Raw genomic sequence first — 23092 nt, 5'->3', positions numbered from 1 at the left:
CTGGCAGGCAGAAATTACCAAAGCAAGCAAACATGAGCACTGCTCTTTCTATTCCTTGTATCTTATGCAGGCTACTTATACTCTTCATCCTAGTGCATCATACCATGAATCAATTCTAGTGTCATTCAGTCTAGATCCAGCCATCTCTTAAAAAGCCCAATCTATGACCACGTAAGGCTTTTGAGAGACACATAGATACAAGCCATAACAGGCCCTGAGCTCCAAACGGTAAGTAAACAAAAAATTCGTAAAATGAGACCTATTTGGTTTGCTTCAGTAATCTGGTTTATTCAAATGCATCATAAAACCGGTTATGAGACATTTATTACAAATCATCTCATAAATAAACTTTATGTTCAAAGTCACAAAACATCATGAAAAAAAGTGACAAATTTTTATGGATTACTTATGATAGACATATAAATTATTTTTGTTATGAAGTAATTCAGAGTACTCATGAACACATAAAATTGTTGTTATTAAGAAAGATTGCATTAGAAATGTTTAAAGGAATCTTTTAAAAATAAACATAAATCATTCAAGTGAAATAAATCAGACTCATGTTTAAGCGTCGTATTGTCTCCCTAGGTTAAAAAATTGAAAAAGAAAATGAATCCAAAATGTACAATACATATAGTGAAAGTGAAAGGGGAAAAACTGCCCCAAAAGAAAGAATAACTTGGAGAAGGGAGAAAAGAAAGAAAAGAGTGAATATATATATATATATATATATATATATATGATAGAAAATTATACTACTAATCTCTTAGTTTATCAAAAAGAATGGTTTGTATTTTATTTAATCGTTTTTTCATGCCTATATCTTGTGATTTGAGCACCACTTTAAAGATAGCAATATGCAATATGTTAACCATTGATAATCTCCTACTTACATTGTTTTCAAATTCTGTATCATTATTTTCATTCTTTTTACATTTTAAAATTAAAAAGCACAATGTCCACAATTATCTGAAAATGCTATTAAAGCATTTTCCCGGTTTCCAGATTTGTATTGGAGTGATGCCTATTTTTCTACATATTCTTCAGAGAGTAGCGTGGGGCAGCAGGTTGAATACAAGAACAGATACGAAAATCCATGTGTCATCTGTTAATCTAAAAGTAAAAGAGATGTGTAAAACTGTAATGTCAATCTTCTCAATTTATTGTTTCAGAAAATAGTTATAAGTTTTGTTATACATTAGCACATAATAAATATTTATTTTTCAAGGAAATACAAATTCTTCTCTTGTTTGTTTGAAAAATAAACATAAACTGAAACAATAGGAGAATCTGACATGGAATCTATTGTTTTCTCTTACTATTGCCTTTTAATAACCATGAGATCATTTTCCTTTTTCATCTAACCAGTTATTAATTAAAATTGTTATATTTATTAAAGTTTATTATTCTCATTTAAGGTGAGGAAGTATTAGAAATAGTTATTTGACTTATGGGTTAAGAATACAAATGTGGCCCTTAATTATGCTTAGAATTATTATTTTTAGTAAAATACTAGCGGTTTAAATGGCTACCTATTTGCGATATTCTGCGCACACAAAATATCTAAATTTTATGTTTACACTTAAAGAGAAATAAAATGATTGTACTATTAATACTTTTTAATTCTTGGAACAAAAAATTTAACACTTACAGGATTGGATTAATTTTGCATGTCTATATATGGTACTCTGAGTAACTCTTAAAAAATCACCAAACCTATACCTAGTTTATTAAAACCACTCACATCTATTTTGTGCTCTCAACAGCTGTGTGATTTACAACCTACTTTATAACCATTTTATAGAGATCAAACCTGATAATAAGAGTTTCTGAGTTATCTGTCTAAGCTACTATAAATCTTTCATGATTGATCCTAGAGCTCATGTTCCTAATTCCTATAATAATTTTCTCCTGAGTATACGGGATACAGGAAGTTATTTTATTATCTTTTCTCCTTGTATGAGGTAGAACTGTCCCCTTCATTATTTTGTTACACTGAGGTTGTTGCTGTTTGGGGATTTAAAAGGCTCTTTCTGTCTTAAACACACTGGGCCTGAACTCATTATGGAATCCAAGCTGGCCTCAACCTCATGGCATCCTCCTGCCTCAGCCTTTCAAATCCTGGGATTGCAGGAGTACACCATCACATTTGGTTTAAATTATAGCATTGTTAAGAATCAATGCTATCTTTTAGTTTAAAAGAAAGATCAACATTTGAGTTGGGACTTTCCAGTTTTCAATAGTAGCTTCTGAGGTTTGCTATTGACGACTTTCCTCTAAGATATTTCTTAAGTGGGATATAGGACCTTCTCTTCCCATTGTACCCAAACACTGAGAATGGGGAGGAATACCTATTCTTCTCTCTAAACTTTGGCAAGGTTTTCCTCAGAGTACTAACTAGCTTATTACATGAATGCGTGTCTTAATGTCTCTTTCTTCTCAGAGCTTCAGCATCCTGCAAGTGTTTTGATAGAGTCATTCCCACAGATTCTTATTTTGTCTGTTAGCAAATGTTCTGGAACATTCTGTTGTGTCCTTGCACTGTGTCTCTGCTTTGGCTGTAACACACAATCCATTGCCAAAAACACTGCCTTCCACAGTGTCATTTTTCTTGGCAGCCACAGCCACAGCCTCTATCACCTATGCTGACAGTGGTGTCAGCTTCTGAAATTTAGTCAGTAGGCATTAGGGAGGCTCTGTCATATTCGTATTCAACAAAGACTCCCAAGGAGGCTGATTTAGAAAGCAGACACTGTCAGTGTTTTATGACTTATAGAAATTGTGCTTCTGCAAGATACAAGCTTGACAGAAGTAAGCCTAGTAACACTGGACTGCATTATTTGGTCACCACCCTTAATATTGAACCTTACATCTGAATATAATTCAGAAGCTGCATAATATGTTCCCTCTCCTAGTAAGAAAAGAAAATTCAGAAGTATCTTTCATAGTCTTCTTACATTTAAATTTAAGTCAATCACATACATTTAAAATATTCCTATGCTTATAAACAGAATTGGCATTTATACTTGGGTTTTGAAGCTTTAATAAAGCACTACTATTTTTTGCATATAATTCATATGCAATGATTTAATTAAACTTGAAAGTTTAAATGCCTAAACCAAAAACCTCTACCTAGATTTATTGATATATGTATATGTACATACAAATGTATATATGAGTATTTGTCCTCCAGTTGGGTATACTTTAAAATTTTGTATACACATAGTGTACATTATCCACTAATATACATACATACCACATATGTATACATGAGATGTATATTATATACACTTGGTGGTATATAAAATTATATATATTTCCTGTTTTCTTTGTTTCTTTTCTCATTTAGAGATTAAAGTTCAAAATCAAAGAGTCTTTAGCAAATGGTAATCTCAGTTTTTGTCTTTCTTCTCAGGTTTTGGGCTTATAACAGGTACTGTTACCCAATGCAAAATATATGTGCATTGGAATAACTTTAAATTAAATAAATTGCAACACATGTAATCTATACAATAAGTTATGTTTTCCAGTCTGTGGTGCCCTTTCAATTCTCTGCATGATATTCCTGTCTGAAAGGCACTAATAGAGACATTCTGATCTTGAAAAGAAAAATGAGAAAAATCAACATCTAAAACTCTGAAAAGTCCCGGGTAGTAAAAGGTCTTTGTTCTGTGGAGTGTTCTCCCACAGAGAAACAGAATTTTCTTTTAGCTTTTACATTTGACTCCCAAGCTCTGAAATATAATAATCAAAGCTCTTTGCTACCTTCTGTTGAATCTCTTGTACATGAAATCTTTTTATTTAGCAAGAAATGGAAATCTTGCCCCTAAATAATTTTATGAAAGCTTGAGCATTTGTCAGTTAAAAATATCTTTCTTATTATTATGTTACAGAAAGTGTTGGTAGGCTACTGGGATAATTAGAGAAGATGAGGGACTATTCAATGAGTTTTCCTAGGGTGCATTTGAGAATCTATAAAATATTATCAAGTGCTCCTGATAATTTTATCTTTGCTTTTTAGATGGCAAGATACCCTGATATTGAAAGTTTAAATTAGAGACTAAAGACAATTCAGAAAGCTAGAAAAAGCTAACATTTTTAGACATTTTTGGAAAGAGAAGTGATCATTCATCTTCACCAGCTGTTCTAGATAGGCTTTATATTCTTCTCCAAAGAAAAATTACATGAAGTAATCATCTATTGATACATTCTTCATTTCCAGGAAATGAAAATCTCATAATCTAATAGAATCTGCCCATGTTTTGATTAATACATAGTGTTTACATTCATTATGTGGAGTTGGTACACATACATAACACATCTTAATTTTTTGTCCCCTTTCTCTCCCTTTTCCCCAGCCCTCCATCTCTTGATATCCTTCTTTTTTGCAAAATATATATCTCATTATATCCTGTTCGCTTTTATTTTGCTCTTTATCCATAACAAACCACATGATATTTAAATTTGTGGGTCTGACTTATTTCCCTTAATGTTATGTCTCAAAGTACATATATTTTCCTACAAATCACTCAGATCTACCAATTTCTGTGAGAGTGAAAGTAGAAATTTCAAGCTAGCTCACTCAGGATATATATTTGTTCTGTATGTCTTCAGAATCTCAAGCAAAGCTATAAAGAGTAACATTGTCTTGCAAAGGTTTCACCATAGAACTTGCTGCATGAATGTGTGGTGGATACACTGTGCTACATGCAAGGAAGTAGGAAGGGTGTGGAAAACTCTTAGTGATCTCTGTGCAGCACTGGGAGGAAAAATGGAAAGAGAAGGAGCATTTCTTCTTTTCCAGCGAAAACTATAGAGATGGTCCAAACACACACTATCTACAAAGAAGAGGTCTGTTATGGGTTCCAAACTCTGGAGGTGTTTAACATTTTTGAAGAAATTCAGAACCAGTGAGAAAAGAAAACTGGAGGAAGAATGAAAAATGGATACATAGTTCAGTGATTAAATCCTTGCAACTTTTGAGGAAACAGAAACAGCAGCCAGGTAAAGTATATAGGGTCAATGCCAAAAACAAACAAACAAACAAAAAAAAAACTTTAATAGCTTCAGAAAGTATGGGACTAAAATAAGAATCAGTGTGTGGCAGATGGCTCCTGGATATCTTAGACCAATGCTCAGCAAACTATGTTCCACAGGCCAACGATGGCAAGGAATATTTCTTGGTAAAGAAAGTTTCATTGGAACATGCTCCTGCTCGTGGTTCTTTCTGTATGCACAATAGCAGTATCCAAAGTAATGTCCACTTTCCTTGCTAGGCATTTAGGGCTACAAGGACAGATTGTGACCAGGCCTTATGGTTCACAAAGCCTAAAGTGTCCAGTGTCTGCCTGTTTGTAGATAAAGGTGGCATGGAGGATCAGTTTGCTCTAGTATCAGGTAAGCCTGAAACAACTCTTGAGTAGGCTAGGCCACAATGTCAGTTTGCAAGGAAAGATACTTTGTAATGTCTTGTAAATTATTAAATTTACTCTTTTGTCTCTCATATCTTTGCTCTAAATTTTTAGCCACTATGTTCCTCAGTGTAAATGCACAATTCAATAAAGCTAATGAGAATAATCTGCTTAAATAGTGGTTAACTTCATTAGGAAATAAATGTTAATTTTTGCAAGATTATTCATTCATTCTTGTTTCCTGGCATCAAGTTATATGGAGAAAGGGCAAAGGATAACCTCAGCAAAGCCATTTGAAGTATTATTTGCTTATTAGGAAAGTCTAAAAAATCTTTATGAGTGGATGCACAAAGATATGATAGTGGGAATTAAAAAGAAACACCTAGGAACTTTTATAAGTTTTATAATTTTTATGACAAGCTAAAAAATTAAATTTCTTTTGAGTATTATATGTCTGACTTCTTTCATTTTCCATTCACTCTGACTTACCATATCAGTCCACATTGTATGGAGTGGAAAGAATAAACCAAAGCACAAAACCTCTTTACCTTTTCCTTGTAGATAGTTCAAAACATCATGAATGCAATAGATAACCATCCAGCGGAGAAGATTTGAGTTCTTTAATCTTCAGTGGAGTTTAAAAAGAAGTTCTTCAGCTGGCCAAATCTGAGGTTGAGAATTCTGTCTTATGAAGCATTTCCCAAGAGCATCAACCACTTTCCTGTTATTGACATACCCTGAGTTTTTACTGAAAATCGTCTTTCCCACGTCTTCCATAAGATGTGCTGTCCCGCTTGTCTGTCCCAGCTGTGCTCTGGGATCCTCTTTCTTCACCATGAGTAACCCTCACTTTAGTGTCAGACTTTCTGCTGAACCAGTTGGGAGCTATTGGGAGCCAGAGCATGTAAGCTTGTGGTCTTCCTTTCTCAGTTGAACTCATTTTAATATGCCTAACCCCTTAGATTGGTATTGGGGGCATCTTTTAAATGCTGTGAAGTCATCAAGTATACTCTCATAATTTTCCCCCTTAAAATTTCCAAAGATAATAAATAAATAGATTTTTAAATTTATTCTACTTTTCTTTATTCTGCTTTGCTTTTTAACATAAAAGGAATCACCAGGTCACATTGTTTATAAAAGGAATTTTTTTTCAATTCTGAGGAAATTCTTAGAATAATTCTCTGCTATTAACTTGTGGTATGCTGAGTGAAGCTTATATAAAAAAGAAAACTCTTTGCCTCTGGAAAGGTTAATACTTTTTCACATCAGAAGTGGAATACTCATTGTCTGTGTTTCTCTCTCCCCTTCTCTTTGACTCTATCTTCACAGACATGTCTGGTCTGAAACTTTCTTAAGAGAGAAATCCAGTTCCCAAACAAGAAACCACAGCCAGCAGAGTTGAGGCCTTCTGTGTTTTTGAGAAATCTTTTTGTAGAAAGTGATCATATTAGAGGATCAGAATGGAAGAAATCCAAGTGTGAAACAAACAAGAAAAATGTCCGTGGGTACCTAAGTGGTTACATAAAAAGCCAATCCCATGTCTCAGATTTTGTGTAAACCTCACTGTGGAATTCAGCTTCTTGCTGAGTTAAGACAATGAAAGTGTTAGGAAGGCCACATATGTTGCTCCACATGTGTTTTCTCCTTTCCTTCTCTCTCTTTGAATAAATTATACCTAGAAAAGACTCTTCTTTCCTGTTTCCCTCTCTTCACTTCCACTAACTTCCAGTTAAGGTTACAAGCAGACTTATATGGCATACGAAAGTGGCTGAGTTTTTTTTTTTTTTTTTTAATACCCAAAGAAAAGATTAGCATGTGAGTATGCCATGCTCATATATATGTATATATATATATATATATATATATATATATATATATATATATGCTAATTATTAATTGCTCTTGGCTCTTTGCAACAAAGTATAATCCTCTTCATCCCTCTCTATCCTTAAGGTCATCTACAACATGAATTCTTTGGGTTAACAAGACTATCTGAAATCAGAAATGTAAAATAATGCATTTGTTTTCCATTGTCTCACTTCACCTCTCAGAGAAATAATTACATTAAGAGCTCTTATGTAATGCCTGTGTCTTGTATATTTGAATATAGAAATTTCCTATTCCATATGAAAGATCTGGTCCCTTCTATAAGGCACAATTTGCCCTCTAAGAAGTCACAGATTTCGGTCAGTGAATACCAGGTGCTCGAGTTGGGAAGGTGTCAACGTGTGTTGCACTGCTCTGTATAGCTGCAAGTGACTGCTGGAACAAAGAGGGCACCTACGTTGGATGACAGTAGCATGCAATAGCATGTGATGCTTTATTTAAATGAGTTATTTGTACTAAAACAGAAAACAAAGTGTAGACTACACAAAGTGAGCCACTTCGTTTTTCTCTGTTGGAAGGCTTGCCCCCGTTGACCTCCAATGTCCCAGTGCACTGAGAATTGTCTCTAGTCTCCCTAGAACAGTAATGATGGTCTAATATCCAGAAGTTAGCACCCTGATTGTCATGTGCACATCAGAAGTTTTACCTCTTGCTGGATCTCAGGTTATCTGTGGTCATTGTTAACTAAAACAAAATAGAGGGAAGAAACTTAGAGGCTTGATAGCATTAGCTTTTCAAAGTGACAAGTCAGGAAGCAGATTCTTTCTTTCTCTTCAAATCTTCAGCTATCTTATGGATAACCAGATACTATACAATTGTGTCTGTATATATATGCAAAATACATATATATATATATATATATATATATATATATATATATAATTGCAAAATGATAATCAGAACTGTTTAAATTAATTGCATCTTTCTTTTTGTCTCAATTTGGGACAATGGAGCAAGTTGATTTTTATCATATTTTTATCACATTTTAAGCAAGGTTTGTGAGGGATTGCAGTCAAAAAAGTTTAAATTTACTGGTAGGAGGATATGACAAGTACTTTTAATGATTGAAACTTCATTAATGCAACAATAATTCGCTTAAGACCCCTTGTAATATGTGCCTAGATATCTTACATTGTTGTGTGCAAAATACTTGTTTGGAGATCACAGAGTTAAGGTAAGAGAAATTGAAGATCTATACTAATTTTGAACTGATTTGGAATGACACTATGAAGAACAGGAGGGTTGATTTTTAAGGGATTCATATTTTAGTTTAAATTCCATTAGCTAAATATATGTGGGCAACTTGTCTCACTCTTGAAATCATTCATTTTGTCTTTTATAAAGTGGGAACATGATAATATTTCTGAGTTTCCTTCCAGTTCCCTGAAAATGTATTCGAGTCCAATTCTCATGGATGGTATCTCATTCCCCCATTACCTCGCTGCTTAATTATCTTCTCAGCACAGTGTGGTGTTTTTCACTAGCGGAGATTCACATTGGGTCATGGAGGAACAGAATACTGGAGAAAAGTAGCTTTGGAAAATAATATATATATATATATATATATTATAAATATATATATATATATATATTATATAAATATATATGATATATATATTATATAAATATATATGATATATATATTATATAAATATATATATATCAGCCCTCCATGAGAAGACAAGAGAATACAGAGAAATATCAGAGTTTATATAGCTTGCTCTTTTCTCCTCGATTTTTCTTCAGATTGTTGTTATTCACAAGGGATTCAATACTATTACTGTATTTTTCTAACAAAATATCTGCATTTCAGTTAGGAAAACAAACTTAGAAAGAAAATAAGGGTATATGTCTGCTTAGGAGGCCAAGATTTAAACTTCCATGTCTTTGATCAAAATTAGATGAGATAGACCATTTCAACTCTATACAATATGTGAACTCAGTGAATTTAACACTTTCATTTGCTGTTTCTCAGACTGAAGGGGACTAGAAAGGAAGAGAGTTTAGAGAGGGTATTAGCCAACTTTCCCATCATTGGGACACAATACCAAACACCCACAATTTAAAGGAAGAGAGATTGAATTTTGTAGCTGATTTCAGGGGATTCAGTCCATGGTGGGCAGGCTCCAAGGCAGAGCATAAAAGAGAAAGGACTTGAAGGAGTAAAGGTGCTTAGTTCACAGATGCCATGAAACACAGCATGGATACAGCACCAGAGAGGAAGGGCCAAGGCACCAGACCCAGCCCGATGTCCACAGCTCCAAGACACACTCACCCTGAACATCTGTAGGTGCGTACTCTCCTCTGGTTGTCCAGTCTGACCACAAAGCCAATCAAGCTAATGTACTTTAACTTCCAGAGAAAGTGGTTTCATTAGAGAGATTATGAGAGAAAAATCTTATTCTTAAATTTTATCTTATCTTGTTTAATCCAAGAATGTTTTCTAGAAGGCACACTGCAGAACAGTATCTGGATGAATCTAAGGTAAAATGTGATTTTATGTTTCTCCATGGAAGTCCCAGAATTGACTGAGCTAATTAACAACTTTTTACATGAATGTTTTACTAGAACAATACTTGCTTACAAGCTTTCTTAAATCCAACCATCCAACCACTTACAAGCTTTCTAATAATTAGTAAGCACTTATAACACAATTATAAACACTACATGAGGATGTAAGAAGTACAGTAAACAATGGATTCACATTCTTCCCTTTTTGTCAAAATTATTGTGATCTATCTAAAAATACAATGAGCCCCTTTTGGCCAAAAGCACTGTCTTCTAGTAATTTTCCAAAATGAGAAACACAAGGGGAAAGAAGAGAGGAACTTGGCATATGTTCTCTAGGCCTTTTAGAAAACATGGGGCTGCTCCTTTGGCCACATAGATGCAAATTTACAAAAAGGATGATATTATATGATATCAAGGGAATAAGGTACTGTGCAAAAAGGACCACCACACAAATGTTACCATGGCAAAACAGGAAGAGTCTACAGTGTTAACCCAGCACACTGTTGGCATTGTAAACAAGCAAGTTAAGGGCAAGACCCTTGCCAAGAGGATTAAATGTGTGTATTGAGCACATTAAACACTCAAAGAATCTCTATAACTTGCTGAAACATGTCAAGGAAAAAGATCAGAAAAAGAAAGAAGCCAAAGAGAAAGATACCTGGGTTCAACTAAAGTGCAGCCTGAACTGCCCAGATAAGAGCACTTTGTGAAAACCACTGGGAAGGAACCTGAGTAGGTGGAACTGATTCCCTATGAATTCATGGCATAAGCTGGGGACGGAGCTCTGCCATTCAGCCCTAACTGGTAGTTATGTGTTTTAGGCCCTACTAAAAATAAAAAATTATCCTGTGTTGTAAGGATGGTTTTCTTAATTGAACAGGTGTAGTGCCTTTACCTCAGAAACAAATACTTGGAGCAGATTTTCATTCTACGTAAATAATTGTGTTGGGTCTTTACTCTTCAGTGTTTTTCTTGCTGAAAGATATTGCTGAGGTATTGTGTAGATAAATACTCACAAAAGGCCAAATATTTATGAAATATTATATTGAACTGAAGATCCTAAAAATCACATAGGGAAAGGATGTATCAAAATAAAATGGAAGTCACTTCAGTTAAATAAATGGGAGTCCATTTCAGTTAAGTAAATTGTTTAAAGCATAAAAACAATTACAACAAAGTACAATATATTACATCATATTAGTAAACTTTCATCTGTGAATGATTTGAATATTTTATATCAGTTATAATAATCGGATTACACAGATTTTGAGAGTGTCACTTACAGATTTACAAAGGGAATTATAATTGCAATTTTAAGTTTATATATTGCATTTATATTTTAGATGAAACAAAATTCTACGTTAATATTACCACTTAGTGTTGAATAGAAATAACCAGTAAATTGTGAAATATAAAATGCATACAGTTCTATTTCTCAAGCAGGTATTCATTATGTTTTATTTCTTGTGCATATCATGGTTCTGCATGATGAAAGAATAATTCCTGTGTCTGAGATTCAGAAAGTATTTGGATATAGATTCTAATTTATATCTCCTCTTGAATTTTTTATCAGTCAATCCTAAAAATTCTGAATAAAGGAAAAAAAAAACAGGACAATGTTAGCTAATCTGAATACATTTTCAAAGAGAAAGGAGTGTCAAATTTTCTGAAATGAAGGAACAAATGTCACTAAAGAAGTAATTTGTTGGAGTTTTTAAAAAATTATAAATACATAGTAATGTGCTATCTCTTAAACTGTCCCTACTTTTAGTTAAAAAAAAATCAAGACTGAAAAAATTGAAAGTGCTTCAAGCTGTGGCATTAGCTAAAATGTGGCAACAAGTACTGTTCCATGCTTTCTAAATAGCTGAAATCAATCAAGGAAGTGAAATGTGAAGTTTGACATTTTTAATAAATGACACTATTTACCTTAATGCAAGTGACTTAATTGAGGTAAATTAAACAGAGGAAAGCAACAACTGAGCTGCAGCTGAATTATATTTTAGTCAGTGTTCAAAGTTTTCTTTCAAATGTATTTCTAATTTTTTAAATTCTGGAATGATAGAAATTAGATTCTCTGTAAAATAATGACTGTCAGATTGAAAGTGAGGGAAATAAGAAATTGTTCTATAAATATATAATCTATGTCAACAGTAAACAGTGTAGAATTTTAGATAAATGTATTGACAAGTCAAAATGATTGGATTGTGGACAGAATTATTTTGAAACAGTGACTATAGATTTATAATCTTAGAATAGTGATGTATATGTGTGTTAATATTTTCTGAAAATATACTTAATGTGCTACTTGAAATTTTAATATGTCAGAAATAACTTTATCACTTGTGTGTGATTTCATCAGCCTGCTCCCTAAACTGGACCAGCAAGCCAGGATAAGAGCAAGATTTGGAGTATGCCTTCATTGGAAATAAATGATTTATCTTTACAATGACAGTCATAGAGTTACCTGCTGGCCCTACACCTGAAGTCCTAGATGTGAGAGGTCTGTGACTGTAACCTGTTTGGTTATAGCAAATGAATGAGAATACAGGAGTGTGTATTGTGAGAGTGGCCTATGAAAAATCTGAATTATTTTCCTAAAACGTTCCACAAGATCATCTTCAGTATATTAGAATAGCCGGTGACAGATAGAAAATAAAAATTAACTTTTAGTTGGTCAGAAAAAATGACTCTACCTTTGTATCTTTTTTATTACCTAAGTTATGTTTAATTTATTTTCTGGCAGCTGGGTATATTTCCCCTTTTGTGTAAAATTTGCATATTTAAATAGTTGAATAACAAATTAGATCAGTAAAGGAATGGTTAAGAAAATCACCAATTGAGTGTGTTGGGTGTGAACATCTCTAACCACAACAGTCAGATGGCTAAGGCAGGAGGATCACTGTGAGTAGAAGTCCAGCCTGCGCTATGTAGTGAGCTCAAAGCCAGCCTGAACAGCAAAGTAAGACCCTGTTTCAAGACAAAACCAAACACAAAAACAAACATATCAGTTGGATGAGTTGTCTAGAGCAGGCCAAATCTCATGATTGTTTTCTAAAAGATATATGGAATTTTTAAAATATAATCAGTTTATATCAGAGCATGTGAGTGGTATTTACATTTGATCAAATAAATCTAGTGCCTATTTTATTTTAATGTGTTCCCAGAATTATTCTTTCTTAATGAAACTTAAATTTTTTCTCCCTTCTCTTACATTTTTTAATTTATGAAACACTTTGTTGTATCTACCTTTTATGGGCTAAATCTTACTCATTTCTCAAAATTGCAATGAATGAGTGAAGAATGAGTGACGGAATAAATAAATAAACTTTCTCCTTGAAGCCCACTGAGATCCACTGTACCAAGGGAAGGAGAAACAATTTTATAGCACTAAGAGCAGCCGCAGTTTGTCAGTAAGAAAGGGGTCAGTTCGTCTGGACTGCAGGATGAGGGAGCAATGCAGAGGAGATGGCACCTGGCCTCAGTCTTGATGGTCAAACAGGAGTTGGATAGATGAGAACGGCACCAGAAAGCGTCATTCCAGTCGAAGGGAAGAGCTGGATAACCTGGTGCCATAAGTAACAACTTTATGGAGCTGACACATGAGGTTCAGGGAACGCAGAGAAGTTAGGTATGTGGAAGTAGGTGATAGTCAAGTGATTGAAAAGCTTGAATGTCACGCAAAGTCGTTTAGACAATAACCCAAGAGCATGCAGCTTTCCAGAAGGTTTCTACACAAGACAGTAACATGGTCAATAAGCATTTTAGAATGACTGGAAACCTTTATATTTTTACTTCCCTAAACACAAGAAATCCTTCAGGATTAAGTGGTCATATTTCTTTGGGAATCTTGAGCCTTTTTGAGCCATGTGGAATGAAGAGGAAAAAGCCTACAGCACATTGGTACATTAACTTATTGCACACAAATTCTGTCAAAGCTCTCTGCTGCTGAGCTTTTATAACTGTGTTAAAAAGTGGCTTTTTCTACCCCCTTAATCTTTAATCTTTGCATTCTTACTGCATAACACAAAATAGGTACCCTGCGGGTTTCTGTTTACTGAAAGACTGGATGATCAAGAAAGAAAATATTTTAAGCAGATAAGTAATTTTTATGCAAAAAGATGCTGATATAAATAGGTCCCATTTTCTATTGAGTCTATATTTAAATTATTTCTATTTGATAATACCTAGTATACATTTTAGTGTTTACACTTTCATTTTCTCACGCCACAGAAGCAATGCAGTGTTTACACATGTATATCCAATTTATTTCACAGAAGAGTATGGTCTCATGTTGCTTCTATTTACCTACAAATATCCCCAGTTTATCCTTCATTATAGCTAGTAGAGTTCCATTGCATAGAAAACAAACAAAAACACACTTCTTTATCCATTCATCAGTTGATGGGAATTTGGGCCCTTTTCAAGGTTTAGCTATCACATACTGTGTTACATGATAGCATAGCCACTGTTCTGTGTTAGTATTCAATTTAGAGCCCAAAACTGTGCTGTGCAATCCTGCCAAGTCAGCTGTAGGATGAGTGCTGGGTGCAGGGTCGTTCTTGACCTCCAGATGTGGGGGCTCAGGCAAGTCTTCAGCCAGGAACTTTCCGTGTGGTCCTTGGCAGCCCACCCTTATCTCCTTTCCCTATTTGTCCCTGCATCACTCTCCCTGTTGTTGCGGCACCCTCAGATGGAGAGGCCCAGAGGCTGCTCCCTGCCCCAAGTACAGTCGGCCCCTCCAGTCCTGGCTCAGTCTTCTCTGTTCCACCCCTGCTTCGCATCTCTCTTCTGCTGTTGGCTGCAGGATGGAGGGAGTGTTGTCGGCCAACTCATCGCCCCTTCCACTGCCACAGAGAGAGCCCAAGGGTGCTGGGTCCCACTTTTCTCTCCTCTCTGATGAGGTGGGTGGAGAGTGCTGACTTCCTTCTCATAGTCTCACTGTGACCCAAGGCTGCTTAAATCAGGGGTCCACGTTGTTCTTTTACCCTTCTGGTTGCAAGATGAGAGCGGTCCGTCGTGCTGTTTTCCTGCTACCTTTACCACCACCGGGAAAGGTCCCTAAACTTGCTGTTGCTAGAGTTTCCAGTTAGCTGCTGTTTTTTTAGGGGATTTTCTCTAAGCAGCTCCAACATAGCTCATCTTCTATTGAGTCATGTTGACTTCTTCCCATCTGAATTAAATTTATTAGTATAGAGGAGCAAACATTTTTCTATACTTAAATTGATGACCCATATTTTTATTTTATTATCTTTTGAATGTGTGTATTTCTTTATTTATTATGAATATACAGAAGTGCCTATTCTTTTGCACTCTCTTACTGATCATTGAACAGATGTACATGGACAGATTTTTTATCTTTATTTACTAAACATACCATCTTTACCCACATATAACATGTAGTTTTATAGGTTACTTGATCAAAATCAATAATTCAAGCTTTAAGTAATGATTGACTTTGCCAAATCATTAATTAAATCATTGAATAAAGTATAGCTGACTTAACTCATGTTCTGAAAGATTAGTCAGTTTTTCATTTATTATATAGAGTGATAAGCAAGCAAATTTGAAAGTTTTTTGTGAGTTAATGCATATAAACACAATTATATGTACTTTATAGAAAGAAAATGTTCTCTGGCTCATTATAATAATCTACACGTTTGTGCTGAGGCATTTCTTTCTTGTAGAATACATACCTTGACAAATCTCATAATTAATATAACAAATTATCAAAAAGATGAAAAAATTATAACTTGGAAATACATACTCTAAACGTAAATTTTTAAAGTCAGTATAATTTCAGAAAAAACTCAGTTTTCTGGTGCAGCTTAGTATCTCATGCTGTGACTTGTTAAGAAGAGAATAAGGACAGACATAATTAAAATCTAGAGGTGGATATTTCTCTAAAATGAGATGAAGGTTGTCTTAGGTATTTTTCTCTCATTGATGAGACAAAATATCCAACACACAAAATTAGGGAAAGAAAGGCTTATTTAGTTCACATTTTGTAGAAGTTTCAGTCCACAATTAGTTGGTTCCAAGGCAGAGGCAATACTTTAAGGTGGCAGAGGAAAGACAGCAAAAACAGTAAGAGCAAAGGAGTGTGGGAAAGCAAGCTTCTTTTCTGCCCTTATATTGTAATCAGGATGCTAATCCTTCAAGGCTACTGTAGCACTGACACCACCTCTGTGCCCTCCTCTTAAACAGGCTGACGATGTTTATAAAGTAAGATCCCTGGCTCCCTGCTGAGTCGCTTAGTCAAACTTCTAAACTTCTCAAGACGATGCAATGTATCAACCATTACCAGAGTATAGCAATTTATTCCTGAAACCAATTAAAATTGTGTGAAAATGATTTGAAATATATGAATAGATTCGTGAAACAGAGTAAGTTAAAACATATCTATATTTATGTATATTAATAATGACATAACTGACACGGCAGGTAAGCAAGAGAATAATCTTTTCTATAAATTCGTGTCATACAATGCTTATTCATAAGAAGAAGAAATTCATATTCTTAACTCATTTGAAACTGCAGTTCTATTTTAATGAGATAAGTCTAAACATCAAATCTATACATATTTTGAAAAATTGATTTTTGAAACAGAAAATATTCTACCAAGGCAGAAGGCAAAGTAAAAACAACTAAAATTAAAATACAGGTCAATTTGGCTACATTTAAAGTAAAACTTTCTATAGGAAAGTATATATGTACTAAATATACTAAAACAGTTTAGCATAAATATACTAAAACAAATATATATGAAATACACATTTTTGATGAATATATATTATCTAGACTATGATTCCTAAAAATATGAAAAGACTAAACATATTTATTAGTGAAAACATTATTGAAACTTTTAAGAAAATAACATAAAAATGGTCAGTGAACAGTAGATATGAAACAATTTCTATAGTTAAGAAGGAAAACCAGTTAAACCAAAATTAGGTATAATTTCAGATCCATCAGCTTGACCTCTTACAATAAAGTCATTCTATGCAGAATTTGTCTAAAAATTTTGAGTATCTATGTTTATTCATTGCTCAGAAATCTAATTATATTCAAGTACTTTTTGAAAATTGTCTTTATAAGACAATATACTTTTCAATTTTAAGTTTTTTATCAATGCATTTGCAATGAATGCTGATTACATTCCTCCTGGGGAGTTATTCCATCTATACTACACATATAATTCTTTTTTCATCCACCTTTCCTCTTCTTCCTTCCTCTTCCTCAATCTCTCACTCCCTTCCCATTACAAAATAAAACTATCTTCTTACTTTTTATCTATTTTTTTTATTTTGGTCTTTATCTATATAATAGGTTTCTAACATAAGAGAAACCACATAATATTTAAATTGTGTGTCTGATTTAATATTTTATAATTTATATCATGTGCCATTTGTATTAAATTTCAGTAATTTCATATACAGTTTGTCATAATATACAATGATAAACAGAAAAATTCTCTTAAGTTCAAATGTAGTAAATCTCTTTCTCACTCTCCCCACAAGTGACAACTAGTAATTTTAATCATGCAGAATGGAATTTTTTTTGTGCCAGGATCTTTCCCTTACTTAGTTTGGGTGTTTGTTGGTATCATTCTCTTTTATTGCCTAATACTATTCAGTGAGGAGGTGCAAAAATGAGTTTATTCACCAATTGATTTTATAAATAAAACTCTGAGTAACATTTTCATGTTCAAATCTTGTTCCTATATGTCTATGTTAGATCCATTTTAAAGTAAAATTTTATACAGTATGAGATAAATGTTGAAATATAGTCTTTTAAATATTCATATCTGACTGCTGTATAAAAATTTTCTAAAGGCCCAACCCATTCCTTATTCAAGAACGACAGCACATTTCTTGAATATTAATTGCATCTATTTCTGGAGTCACTATTTTAGTATATTGATCTACATGTCAATTCTTACATTAATTACAGTCTTACAACAGCATTGTATTAATTACATTTGAATATTTAGTTCTTACTGGCACATGTTTGCAATACTGATCACTTTCCCTAGGGAGGTAAGAACATGTAGACAACACATCAGTTCTTTTATCCTCTTTCTCCTCTTCCCATCCCTCTATCTTTGATATTCTTTAATATTAAGTGAAATCTAACAGAGATTAAGATTGAAATCCAAAATATATTGAGCAAAATAAAGATTAGATAACAGAAAATTAGGAGAAAGATCTTTTACGTTAATGTCTGAAATGGGTGAATTTATGTGTACCAATTTATTTCCAATTTTGAAAAGTTATTTCTATTGTTGGCATTTCGATTTTACTGCTAGCCTGTTAATTTATACCTACTTCTGTTAGGGTATTTTTGTCATTTTTGTTTAATCTGTGTTTGATCCTCTGACCTGTGAGAGAGAGACAAAGAGGTGAGGACAGAGAAAGGAAGAAAGGATACCTTTATTGAGGGAAAGGGAGGTCTGCTGGAGAGAGGCAAGCGTTCTCTGAAGGAAGAAAGCAAAAATCACAGACATTATTTGGAATGACAGGGATAGAGTAAAAGGGGTGGGCAGAATGACATACTGACAGCTGATTGGGGGAGAGTGGAAGCACGTGCAAATCGAGTTTGTGAGAAACTGAAAGTCAGTGCTGAAAGGAGATACTGTCCAGTGCCATGTTGACTAACACATGGGAAGAATCCATCAATCTATAGATCGATTTGAGAGGATTCTTATTCTAACCCCAGGATTCTTAGGACCCCAAATAATCTTTTTCCACTGCATTTAATTATTATTTATTTATTTTCTGCAATGTTTTATAGTATTCCTTGTGAATTTGTTGTACAATTCTTGTTAAATTTACTCCCACACATCATAGTTATCTGATTCTATTGAAATTGTTGCATTTTTATTTGAATTTTGTTTATCATTAACGTTGATATAAATGGCTGAAATTTAGATATTGAGTATATAACATATGGCTTGCTGTACCTTTTTCTAGTTTACATAACTTTGAACTTTTGGTATATATGCAGGTAAAGCAAGCACAGTTTGTATAATATCTTTGTCAATTGTTATAGATTTTTTTTGTTCTAAAATAAATAAAGACAATTATGCTTTTTCCAATCCAGTCTGTCTTTAATTAGAATGCACATTGAATTTTACAAATTACTTTTATCAATATTACCAAATGGCTTGTGTCTATATTATAGCAGTGACAGTAAAAATTGTATTCACTAATTTTCAAATATAATGCCAATCCTGCCTTTCTAGGATAAAACCTTATTTTTACACAGCTTGTTTTATAGACTTCTGGATTACATTTGGTTGGCAAATATTCAAAATTTCCATCTGACTTTATTTTTTTCTTAAAGCAACCTTTCATATTTCTTATAATATAGTATATTGGCAAAGAACTACCTCTACGTTTTAAAATGTTTGAGTTTTACTTTTGTTTTCAAAAAGTATTTTCATAAGATATAGAATTTGCATTAAAGAATATTTTCTTTTAGATTTTTATAGGACATTTTCTCTACTTGCTTTTTTTTTTTTTTTTTTTTTTTTTTTTTTTTTCATTCTGTCTGTTGCTCTTTTCTGGGATTTGAAACCAGTACCTTCATACTGTGCTACTCTCCAGTCTGGTTTCTTTCTATATTTTATTTTGAGATAGGCACAGGCTATGTCATTAAAATTACCCATTCTTACTCAAATTTGCACTCCTCTTGCCTCAGCCTTCCAAAGTACTGGGATAACAAGTGTATATCAAAGATTTTCTATCATATTTTCTGTTTTCTGGATATTTGGGTAGTTTTGTAATGTCTTGAATGGCTTTTTAAAAGAAGTGGGTTGGGCTTGTTTCTCTTCCACGTAATATTCCACTTAGCAGTTGATGTTTGAATTATAATTTTATGTGCTTTTCACATCTGATTAAGATATTAGTATGGTTTAGTTATATTTCTTTTATTTGGGACTTATGAAACAACATGATTCTGTGTGTTTATAATTTGTTTTAAATTTGGTGACTTTTGTGGCTTTAAAAAGTAGTTTTCCACTTTTATTCTGATATTCCAAAATATAAGTAAAATAAAATACTAAATATTGTTTCATAAATAATTTAATCTGCTTTTATTTTCAAGTTTTTATAATTTTTATCAAAATAAAAGTCAAAAGAATTACAATATAGTTCCACTTATTGAAATTTATAGCCATGAAAATTTAAAGAAGGCATTTAAAGATTATAAGTTAAGAACACAGGGGCTCCAGGACATATTTGTTTTGATAGGAAGGAAAAACAAAAAGAATTAAGATGTGTTATGAACAGGTACCAACTGCTCATGGTGAATGAAATCATTATGTACTGCAAATATGTATTAATAAAAATTTAAAACACAGTATTTCATTTTAGAATTTACCTTGCCACCTTAAGATTTCCCAATTCTTTACCATGATTGTAAACACTTTCCATACCTAGGGTACAAAACAAATCCAGGAAAGAAATTTTAATAAATGTCATAGAGGTAAAATTAAAATATAAAGTTGTTTAAAACTCAAGATCATTTTGAAATATACCTCATTTCAGACATACTGCGATGAACAAAATATCATCCAAACAAGTTATTAACTGTATGATGATGAGAAGCATACCATTTCAAGGATGTAAAAAGATCCATAGACATTCAATTTCAAGGACACGCTCCAGGCAGGTGCCTGGGGTGGTGGATGTGGAGTGGCCTGGCAGGGCAAAGGGTACCCTAGCCTGGCCTTTTGTGCTGAGCCGGCTCCGTGGCGAGGACTCCCCAACCTTGCTGGCCACTGTGCTCTCGGTGGAGGTGGGAGCTCTGAGGAATAGAGCTCAGGCTGGTCCGGGGCAGTGGGCCTGGTGAGAGGCCCAGCAGCTGGAGCTTACATACAGTTAGATGGGACTCTGTGAAGATCGATGCTCTGGAGTAGGAGAAATTGGCCCTGTCCTTCTCCTCTGCCTATGACGGAAAATTGGATGCTGTGATTGGATACTTGGAGGACGTTATCATGAATGATGGGTTCCAGTTTTACAGAGAAATTTCATGGACAAGTACTACCAGGAATTTGAAGATACAGAGGAGAATAAACTCACCTACACCCTCATCTTTCAAAGCATATATTGCTCTAGTCAAAAAATACACTGAGGAGCAGTTCCTGATGTGGATCCCAGAGTTCAGCATGGTGGCCTTCGCAGCATTGCTACAGCAGCACCATAAAAAGGAAGGGGCTGGTGCCATCTTTGACATACTGCGCACGCTTATAGATTTTTCTGGCTTTTAAAGAAATGTTTTTGGTCGACAGAGCAGAAAAGGAAGCCCAGGGGCTGGATTTAAAAAGTGGCTGAGTGTGACATCATTGTGCAAATCCTCTCCTGTGCCAGCTTCCCAGAATAATCTGCGTCCCTAGGTAAGGAGTGGGATCATTCTGGATGTCACCAACTAAATAGTTTCAGAGACTTTGGGTGATGACAACAGAAGAGTGTATCTTGGAATGACTTAGCTATATAGTAGCCCTTCATTCATTTTAAGTATTGATGGGTCAGAAACATGCCGGACCCTCCTCGCCCCTTTTCTCCTCAAACACCTTCCTATATTTGATCCTCCCAGTGCTCCTCTCCTATGGACACCTTACTCATATGCTTCTGAGTCAGGCTTTATCTCCCAGACTCAGCACTATGCACACCAATATGGCTGTTAGCAGTGCTGGAGGAGCCCTCTGTCACCAACCCTGACCCTGCAGGCTTTGCAAGAGTTGTTTTGTGCATTCATAGCTCTTTTTTAAAAACATAGGTCAGAGTTTCAGTCCTTCAGCTTCAATGGGGCTTTTTTTAGGGAGTATTAATCCAGAGAGTCACTCACCCGAGCCAGTCACCCAGCCTGAGATCTCAGAATCTCCTATCACCCCTGTCCTGGCTTCCTGAAGTGACAGAAATATCCTTTACGTGAAACTCCATTGAAAATCCACTCCCTGTCTCGCATCTGCAGTCATTGTAACACCATTTTCTGCTGGTCCTGATATGGTCTCCCTCTTTTTAGAAGTCTCTTTTTAAACATTATTTTCAAGAAAACATTTTTTATAGATGAATACTCAGGGTAACCTTAGTGGATATGATCTTGAACTTCCATGATTATCCACTAAAAAGATCCCAGTATTATATGTTGTGTGCTCTGTATTTGTCAGCGCTGTGAAGGCAAAGATGCTTTCTTCACTGATGTGGATGCATGTGCTGTAAATGGACTAAAGCTACTCTGCTGCCATAGTAAACTAATGCTGTACTGCTGTCAAAGCATGCCAAGTGTGTTTCTGCACACTTGATTAAATCCTTTTCATATAAGCCCCTTGGTAGGCTTCTGGTTGGGTAGGTAGAGAACACAGTTTCTTCTTCCTGTCCAAACCTCTCCTGCCAACACAGTGATCCCCTGTCCAGCTTAGCATGAGTGGGGCTAGTGGACACTCTACTAGTCACCGGTCAGCACTGACATCACACTCTTGGGTAAACCATCACTGACTTGGAAACAATTCGAATCTCTTCAAAGAAGAAAAAACAGTTCAATTCTCAATGTGTACTTTGATTTCATATAGTGAAAATGAGAATCTGTACTTTTTACTTCATTTGGCTCTTGTGGTTTCAAAGAATAAGCTAAAAGCTGTGTTTTTTTGTACTAATATGTTGTTTTTGTATCATGAATAAAATTTCACGTGTTTTGCAAGAAAAAAAAAAGAACATGGTCTAGAGATACTTTTATATATTCCTTCCATTAACACAATGGAAAAATCCCTGGGGCATTGATAGTTTAGGAGCAAACATAATACAGCTTTGGCAGGTCAAAAGAAAAGTCACTTTGTTAGAGGACATCCAGATAGGAGGAAAGACATGGATGTAATCCATGCATCTCAGATTTAAACTCCAAGAAGCTAGCAATGCAAAACGTTCTGTAGACAATAGAGAAAGCATATTTTAATGAAAATCTCCTGTAGTCAAAGGATTAGAAGAGAGGAGATGGGGCCAGATGTAAAACTTCAAATAGTGACTTTTGGAGTCTGGCCAAATACACAGAAAAAATATTGACTTATACGACCCATGTGAGCAAATGGTGACTGTAACAGACAGTAACAGGATGGCACAATCCCATGCCATACCTATGGGATTGTAATAGATAAGAATTAGTAAGAAGCCACGAACACCAGTCTTACTAGATAAAAATGAAATCTTCATCACAACTCTAGAAAAATCTTCAGAGATTATGTAGGGAATGGGAACCTCTCCACTCTTCATCAATAATGAGGAGCC

At 34.4% G+C, this 23092-nt stretch overlaps 1 pseudogene; it reads left to right on the top strand.

Annotated features, from left to right (window-relative positions):
• Positions 1 to 20369: 20369 nt before the first annotated feature.
• LOC100726581 (ADP-ribosylation factor-like protein 2-binding protein) lies at positions 20370 to 21207 on the top strand (annotated as a pseudogene).
• Positions 21208 to 23092: the final 1885 nt, after the last annotated feature.

This window comes from Cavia porcellus, unplaced genomic scaffold, assembly GCF_034190915.1.
Source record: "Cavia porcellus strain 051 isolate PalLab524CR breed Dunkin Hartley unplaced genomic scaffold, mCavPor4.1 scaffold_2, whole genome shotgun sequence".
In the NCBI taxonomy this organism is placed as follows: Eukaryota; Metazoa; Chordata; class Mammalia; order Rodentia; family Caviidae; genus Cavia; species Cavia porcellus.
The sequence above is the reverse complement of the archived record's forward strand: the minus strand, read 5'-3'. Positions and strand labels throughout refer to the sequence as shown.